Source organism: Lepisosteus oculatus, chromosome 18 (genome assembly GCF_040954835.1).
Source record: "Lepisosteus oculatus isolate fLepOcu1 chromosome 18, fLepOcu1.hap2, whole genome shotgun sequence".
NCBI lineage: Eukaryota > Metazoa > Chordata > Actinopteri > Semionotiformes > Lepisosteidae > Lepisosteus > Lepisosteus oculatus.
The window spans coordinates 15,226,425-15,235,429 of record NC_090713.1 but is presented as its reverse complement, the minus strand read 5'-3'; the positions used below and the strand labels follow the sequence as shown (position 1 = coordinate 15,235,429).

The window sequence follows — 9,005 nt, the reverse complement described above, 5'->3', positions numbered from 1 at the left end:
CTCCAATCCCCCTAGGGAAATCTGCAACACAACATTGTGTCCTGATATTGTCATGCCCTCTACATCTGGAGGGCGCTCCTACTCTGTCCTGTCCCTAGTTCCCTGTACTTTGCTTGTCCATCCGCTGTGTCTTTGTCTGGGGCTATATATTTCTGGGTCACACTTTCCTCCTCACACAGCATTGAGGTTTAGAATTTCTTGAGACTCGCCTAGCACCAGGTCGCTCCATGTCCGTGGCCTGAGGGCATAGGTTTCTATATAGCATTTCCTGGACAGCTGAACCCGGGCTAAACCCTGTTCCGCCACTACGCATAGGGTCTTTTTTCACTTTGGGCAGAAGAGACCAAAGACTATACTCCTCATGGAATTGACAGTCTTGTCTCTTTGTGTTCAGATACAGCAAGATTACTGTATGCAAACAGAAACAAACATAATCTAAAAGTAAACTAGCAGTCAGCAGTGTCTTTCAATTACATGACTTGCAGACAGAGACAGAGAAGTCTTAGCTCCTGCCAATGACTCTAAAACTGCACCAGAAGGTATCACTACTGTGTCTCCTAGTATGTAAATGCAGGTAACTAGATAACTAGCTACTGTAAGTGCCTGTATAGTGTTAAATAACAACAGCTCCTTCTAGATACAGTCAGAAGAACATAAAAACATGTTACAAACTATAAGAGGATGTTTGACTCATCTATCTCAGTTCACAAATGAAGCATTTGTGCTGAAATCAGTATAGTTAAAGTGCTAATAATTAATTATTAAGTGTAAAACAAAAAAAAACACTGAAAGTTTAAATTATGTAAATAAGTGTTAAATGAATTGTTCCAAATATTTTACCATATGCTGTTTGATTTTTTTATTTCGTAATCCGGTGAACAGCAGTGAAGTTTATGACTCCAAGCACAGACTAGCCTGGTATCGAAGATGCCAGGCTGAAGATGCAACAGATTGTTACTGTCAGAGTTACCATGAGCTCAATAATAGCTGTCTCTCCCTCCAGTGTTACACACATAGAAATAACTCCCTCAGCAGGTCAGCTGCGACCTGAAGCTGAGGCTGAAAGTAATGACACTGTCACGATTATAGTTCCCCCTCCTTAAGGGTGCTCCAGCCCTTTCACTTAAGACTTTATTCTATGCACCTGCTCCCTATTCCCAGCCCACCTTAAAAGCCAGGCGCTGACGCTCATCCGGGTTCTGCATCTGATTTCCATATCGTGCGAGTCTGGGACCTGGAAGCGCCTGGTCCCGTTAAGGTTTTAATCTCTGTTCCTGTTCCCGTTCCTGTTCCCCGTCCGCCGGTTCCGACCCGGCCTTCATGGTTTTTAATTCCTTCTTCTAATGGATCTTCTGGTTTTGGACTTTCTCGTGTGTTTTTGGATACTCTAAGGATTACTCTTTGGGATTGTTCGCCTCGGCCACACCTCCCCCGTGCACCAGCGCAACTTGGACACGACCCCCTGTCTTCAGCCCGTATTCCTGCAGGACGTTTCCCAGTGTTTCCCCACTCCGTCGGATTGTGTCGTACGCATAGGGTCCGGAAAGAACTGTTCGTTACAGACACAGGACATAGCCCATGGAGGAGCTCAGCTTTTTGTTTAGAAGTAGTCTGAAATGGTGGCAAGTAGAGCTGTTCTCAACAACTTGGAAATTAAAATATTATAATATTCATTTAGATTTAAATTGTAGGATCACACAGATATGTCTGTGCTGAGGAAAAGATGAAGGGAAATAAAATATTTTTCTCATGTTGAAGTAAAAACTGATAATAACCAAACCAATATATTGTGACAGGTTAAAGAACAGAAGTAAACAGGCCTTCGTTGTACCTTTTTCACATCATATCACAACTCTTTCAATAATTGCTTGTCCAATTTAGGGCTTCTGTGGCCCAGAGCTTATCCTGCAAAGCACCGGGCACATGGTGGGATACACACTGGTGGAGATGGGGGTTTTCATTTGCTGTTACAATTAGAAATTGTAACAGCAAATTGCAAGAGGATTTGTGTCACGATCGTCATCCCTCCTCTAAAGGGCGCTCCGACCCTTTCCTATTTTAGTTCATTATGTGCAGCTGTCCATGTTTTCCTTGTTATTATTTAAAGCCTGGCACTCCCACTATTCCACGCTCTGCATTGGAATACGTACGCCCAGAAGCCCGCATACCAGCGGATCATGGAGGGACCCAACGGCATAGGCTTCATCAGGCATCCTGACCTGCTGAGTCCAGGGCTCGGAGCACCTGGCCTCATTACTGTTTTTATCCTCCTGAATCCCTGTCACTATTCCTGTTCCAGATCCCATTCCGGTTTTAATCTTGTCTGTCTCGGATTGGATCTCCCAGCTCCTGGACCCTGGACTGTGACCCGATTTCCCCTTTGGACTGCCTTAGGACTTGTCATCAGATCACAGCCGTCACGCCCCCCCGTCTGTCATCCCGTCCTGCTCTTGCTGTGTTTCCCTTGAGGTCTTATTCCAGTCACTTCCGGATTATAGCGTCTGCATAGGGTCTAAAGTACGCACTACCTGGGAGTCAGGACCAGCTCCCGTGACAATTTGACGACTTTTAGAAACCAATCAAACATCATAATTTACAATCTCATGCAGGAATTCCGAATATACAACATACAGTTTATTAATACAGTATTATCAATACGTGCATAACAAACAAGCGTAACAAAATACATCTGAGAAATGATCTGCTGTGATATGAATGACTGATTACAAGGGGATTACAAAGAAAAGAGTTAATAATTTCAGAGTTAAAATATGCAGAGATGATAATGTTTTACAGTCTAGCTCGTAGGTTGTATCAGTCTCGTAAAACTAAATCATATTCATATTCTCAGACACAAGTGAATATGCATTAACTATCATGAACTAAACATCAAATGTGTGTTTGGAATAATAGCACACCTCTTGAAAATTATGATGTGAATAATGATATTTTCCTTTGGTCTTTTAAAGCAGTTTGTGCACAGTTTTTCCTCTAGATATCTGCAAGGTAGGCAACAGAGGAACTTAGGTCATTCCGTGTTATAGTTTTTATTCAGTGTGTGCTTGGATATTCTGGATGTCGACAAAGAGTCTAGCTGTCTGATTTTGTTGATCGTCGAAGATAGCGTTGGGTTTACAAACAGAATATTTCTTCTGTTTCAGGAAGAATATCTTGGAATTCTGCACTTTACTGACACACTCTCTCAGCCTGGCTTCTCTGAGAAAAGTTTAAGTCCTGACTCGGACTGCTTGCAGTCCCATGGTTGAAAATTCAGTTTGCCAGTTTAGATGAAGAGATTGAGTCAGTGAGTTAACCAATGGAAAATGACTTGAGTTACAGTTTTGTAGTATCGCATCAGAAGTTGGTGATTGTCTGAGATGCCATCAGGTATACCACTAGGGCCCACCTTAAAGGTCACTCATCGGTGGATCTTCCTTTGGGTGATTGAACGTGCCCTGTGACTTTAAAGATCAGATCCAGATGTACCTATGGCTCTCAACTAGACATCCAGGCACTAGCAGTGGACATCCATCATGGGAGTTTAGATCGCCTCTGTTGTAGGAAGGATCGTTATCCAGAAGACAAAGTCATCTCTCTTACTTTCCCACATGTGAAAACCACCAGGTCATTCTTAGGCTGAGATCATAAGGATAACAAGCTTTTTAGCTACATTCCTATGTAGAGTATTTACACAGGCAGGCACCAGGTTATATGGTCAAGGTACACAAAGATTATTAGAAATCTTTAATTGCACCTTAATTCTAATTATAAGAAAGATAGTTCCGGTCCTGAAATCTAATTGGCTGACACACTTTTGAAGCTGTGTTATATTCTCTGATATACGCACACCCTGGAAGGAATTTTGACATTTTACTGTGTGATAAAGGAATATCAATGCGCTGACTGATAAATAACTGTCAATCAAATCAATTGCATAGGCTTTTTTTTGCTGTCTTTGTTGCACTCTGCAGGATCCTTGTGATATTTTGTGCTCTCGTTGAATGATAGTGTCACATAGTTTAAATCATTTTCATTCTTAGAAATTATGATATGCTTGGTTAAAAGCAAGGGAGATTACAGTATGTCTGTTATAGTAGACATGAAAACAAGAGTTCACTTCCACATTATTGGAAACCCAATTTTAATGACAAAGCGCTGGGGTAATATCCTGGCAGCAGGCACTAAAACCAGCACAAGTGGGAGCACTCCCACGGCGAAAAAAAATGCCTGACAAACTAGGGATTGGACAGTTTTTGAAAATGTTCAAATGTGCTAAACAAAAAACAAAAAAGAAGTCATTTTTATCATATTGGCTAACTAATGTCCTCTCTTTGCTGCTGCTGCTCCGCAAAAAGTCTCCTTGAAACTTAAATGTCTGGGTTACCAAGCCATGGAGCTTGTGTTCGGGGTGGATGTTGGTCATCCCTGTTTCAAACCATGCTTTGATTTTTCCCTAAACCCCCCTCCCCAATTTTCAAATCTTCACCTCTGGGTTCCAGTGGAGCTTCACTTTCTTCTTTCTTGTCTTGGGAAAAGAGCTGTGCTGATAAATCGATGTGACAAACAAGTTCCTGCTCCCTATTTACTTTTCAGAGTTTCATGAAGCAACTTTATTTTTTAAAATTTAGATTTTCAAAAATTTACTTTTTTTCAAATTTTATTCTGATTTTATTCTGTCTTTTCAATACACAGATATTCAATGCTTATTCCCATGTACCTGACCTGAATCATCTCTGAGGGTTTCTTGGGGTGCAGACTGTGGGATAGAATGAACCCAGAAACAAAAAGATGTTTTGTAAAGTGAATCTCACCTTTCATTTAATATAATGTAATTAATTTAATTCATTCACTAATTAATTGTTTTTAACAACTGTTGTCTAACTTCCCCAGTGCTGGTTACAAACATACACAAGAGGATCAATAAGAAGGACTTTGAGAATAAAATGACACCAAAGGCCCAGGGTGAACAGAATGTATTCACACTAATACTTTTCAATGATAATCATGAATAATTGCTGAATCCATGGCTTTACACCCACTGCATAGTCATTACTATGATCTCTTTAATGTAAAGGACTATGCTATGATACTGATCAACTCGTCCAAAATATGCATGCATTGGAATTATAGCTGGTGATCATACTGTATACCCCTTACAGTACATGAAGTTAAAAGTCAATGATTAGCAAGGGTTAGAGTAAGATACACCATTAATCTTCAGTATTCATATTGTTAAGTTTTTTCAATTATCACAGTATGAGGAACACTTCCAGCGCCTGCTTGTACAAGTAAATACATAGCACCAGTGCTACAGTGCCTATAATCCCACACTAAGCAGAGCTGTAACATTGACTGAAGATGAGGATTAAGAAGAGTTCTAACTACTGCTACCACTACTCCAGGTATTCCAGGTATAGAAGATCTAGAGAACATATTTTAGTAAAAGATGCCAAAATGAATTAATATAATTACACACATCATTCTTAAATATATGATGGTTTATCAGGGCGCATAACACATTGTAACTGTGCATTTCTACATTTCAACCTCTGCTATAAAAAAATTACTTCAATAAAAAGTTGGGTTCAATTTTTGTTTTAATTCCTGTAGTGCGTTTAACCTTTAAAACTCACTGGGTATTAATAATCCTGCTATATCTTAGCAAGGCAGTTTCAACCAGTCTCTCCACTCTCTACTCCATTCCACCTGTGTTGAGTGGAGTAAGGGCTCGGCCGATTGTATCTCATCCTCTGCTCCTTATAAAGCTGCTCTCTGTCTAGTCCTGCTGTCCTGGGAGTGTTCATGCTAAACTGTTCATGTTGGCCCTGAATCCTGATGTTGGAGAAGTGAGCTTCACTTACCCCCCAGTTGGGAACCTGGATACAAAAATAAAGAGAGAATAGAAAGAGGAGAGGGAGGGAGTTGGAAACTTTAGACCTGAGGGTCTGAATGTTTGAGGTTTTAATACAGACACAATTGAGAAAGAGGACTGACCCCTTCAACTGTCGGTTATATAGAAGAACAGAAGACTGTCATGCAAAGAGAGAGCACACTCCCCATGAACATTAAAATAAGTTTTCAGTGTCTCTCCAGCCCCATAGATAAAACATGTCTTTCCTTCAACACTGTGAGGAATGTCCCATGGGACCACAAACATATAACAAGGTATTTTGTCAGATCTGAACTGAACATTTTGCCTCTCTTGTATTGCCCCAAAAGTATTAAGAGTGTTTAAGTCAGTGCAGTTAGTAATTGTGCTGCATCTGAACAAACAGAGCCAAGTGCAGTTTTAACCAGATTTTCTGCACTCCACCCCATTCCAGCTATGTTGGGTGAAATGCGGACATAGCTGATAAGTGGATTTGTGACAGTGTAAACTTATATAAAATGTGGGTTGCATGACTGTTTTTAATATGTGCATTTGCATGCTTCAGTCTCTGTAAAATACGTTTTTAGTTCAACTATTGATCCTGCTGTACCTGAACACACAAAACCAAGTACTGCTTTAACCAGACTCTCCACACTCCACTCCATTCAAGTTGGACTCAGCTGATTGTGTATAATCCTCTGCTCCTTATAAAGCTGCTTTCTGTCTAGTCCTGCTGTCCTGGGAGTGTTAATGTTAAACTGCTCATCTTGCTCTGTCACATCACGCAGCACCAAGCCTGTTTTTCTAGCACTGACTGGCTACTAGTGCAGCCTAACCCAGAAAGATAATTTGCATAGAAGACACTTCTGGGAGTGTTTATAGCCTTGTGAGTTTAACACTTCCAGACTGAGAGCTGCGCTTCATGGTAACAGAACCCACAGGAACAATGACTTTCTTCATCATATTTATCTGGACACTCCTCATCACTGATCAGGGTAGGAATGGGTTTGGATATTTTATAGAATTTAAAACATTTTTGTATTATGTGAAGAAGAAATCAAGATTTATGTTAATTTAAAAATAAAAAATATTAAAGCATCATAATAAATATCTTATTAATTTATTCTGTTTTCATACTGTATGTCTATCATATAATGTATTACTGATTTACAGAATAAATTGGTATTTTCAATACTTTCCCACTTTTTGCAATGTTTTCTTCATTTTCAGAATCTAGTGGACAGATTTTTGTGACCCACGCTCCTACAATATTGACTGCTCCAGGACAGACAGTCACTGTTAGCTTTAAGACCAGTCCTGCAGTGTACAATAATGATCGCCTCAGCTGGTACCAACAGAAAGCTGGAAAAGCTCCTAAACTCCTGATCTATCTTGCAACTACCCGTCGGACTGGGATCCCAGAGCATTTCAGTGGCAGTGGCAGTGACCATCACAGGAGTCCAGGCTGAAGAGGCACACAAACAAACTGAACTTCAATAAAATATATACTGTATATACAGTGGTGTGAAAAAGTGTTTGACCCCTTCCTGATTTATTTTTTTTTTTCATGTTTGTCACACTGAAATGTTTCAGATCGTCAAACAAATTGAAGTTTTAGACAAAGATAACACAAGGAAACACAAAATGCAGTTTTTAAATGAAGGTTTTTATTATTAAGGGAAAAAAAATCCAAACCCACATGGCCCTGTGTGAAAAAGTGATTGCTCCCCCTGTTAAAACATAAATCAACTGTGGTTTATCACATCTTTGGATAGCTGAGTTCAATTTCTCTAGCTACACCCAGGCCTGATTACTGCCACACCTGTTCTCAATCAAGAAATCACTTAAATAGGACCTGCCTGACAAAGTGAAGTAGGCCAAAAGATCCTCAAAAGCTAGACATCATACTGCGATCCAAAGAAATTATGGGAACAAATGAGAAACAGAGTAATTGAGATTTATCAGTTTGGAAAAGGTTATAAAGCCATTTCTAAAGCTTTGGGACTCCAGCGAACCACAGTGAGAGCCATTATCCACAAATGGCGAAAACATGGAACAGTGGTGAACCATCCCAGGAGGGGCCAGCTGACCAAAATTACCCCAAGAGCGCAGCAACGACTCATCCAAAGTAGAGAGTCAAAGTAGAGAGTCAAAATGACAGGAGAAGTGTTATGACAGTGATATTGCCATCAGCCTAGAGTAATTCTGTAATATTAATAATCTCCTTTTCTAATATTCTGTTTCAGACTTCAGTACAGATGCAGCCATTCAAAGTGCGCGGTACAGACATGTACCTGAGGTAATTGGCTACGGCGTCGCGCATCATGATGCAAGATGACGCGGGGTACCTCGGTACATGATTGGTTGACCGACACTTGGTCTGTCGTAGAAAGACTTACAGTAAACGTCTTTACTGTGCCCGTTGTAGATATTGAATTTAACCACTGAAGGGAAATCTTAGTAGCTGAGCATAAAAAGAATAGGAGCATACTGTAACGTGTGTGAAGGCCATAAACGATATTAATTTTGGAACATAAATATACAGTATATGGCTGGTCTTGGTACTTTAAAGAAAAACTACACACCAGTATTTCATTTCTCCCTAAACATTTTAAGCATCGAAGTCTTTAACTAAAGAGATACCGGATTCAACAAGCATACTTTTAGAATTTGATTAAAAGGGAATATAATATGGAATCGCATATCTAAAGAATTTAATAACGATATGATTAGTGTACTGCGACAGGGCTGTGTAGGGCTGTTTCGCTTCTCTTTTAATGTGACTTCCCTTGTAGTCTACTGGTCTACATGCCTGCCTACTAACTGTTGGGTTGTGTGTTCAAATCCAGCTGGTGCTGGACTTCTCTTTTAACAAACATTTCTTCGAAAAGATAGAATAGCAATATTATGGACAATCAATTGACTTTTTTATTTCAAAATATCACAACATGATCGATTCTAAGTCATTTTTGATAACAACAATAACAATAATAAAAACTCCCTTGCTTTTAACAGAACGTTTCATAATGTCTAACAACGAAAATTATTTAAACTGCAACGCATCATTCAACCAGAGCGCAAAATATCACAAGGATCCTCAAGAGCACAGCAAAGACTGTATTAAAAGATACTTGTA

General features: G+C 39.8%; 1 long non-coding RNA gene across 1 annotated transcript; it reads left to right on the top strand.

Moving 5' to 3' along the window:
- Window positions 1-6,710: 6,710 nt before the first annotated feature.
- On the top strand, window positions 6,711-7,401 carry LOC138223931 (uncharacterized). The gene is made up of 2 exons (XR_011182350.1): window positions 6,711-6,864; window positions 7,100-7,401. It is a non-coding gene; the product is annotated as an uncharacterized lncRNA (long non-coding RNA).
- The last annotated feature ends 1,604 nt before the right edge of the window (window positions 7,402-9,005 follow it).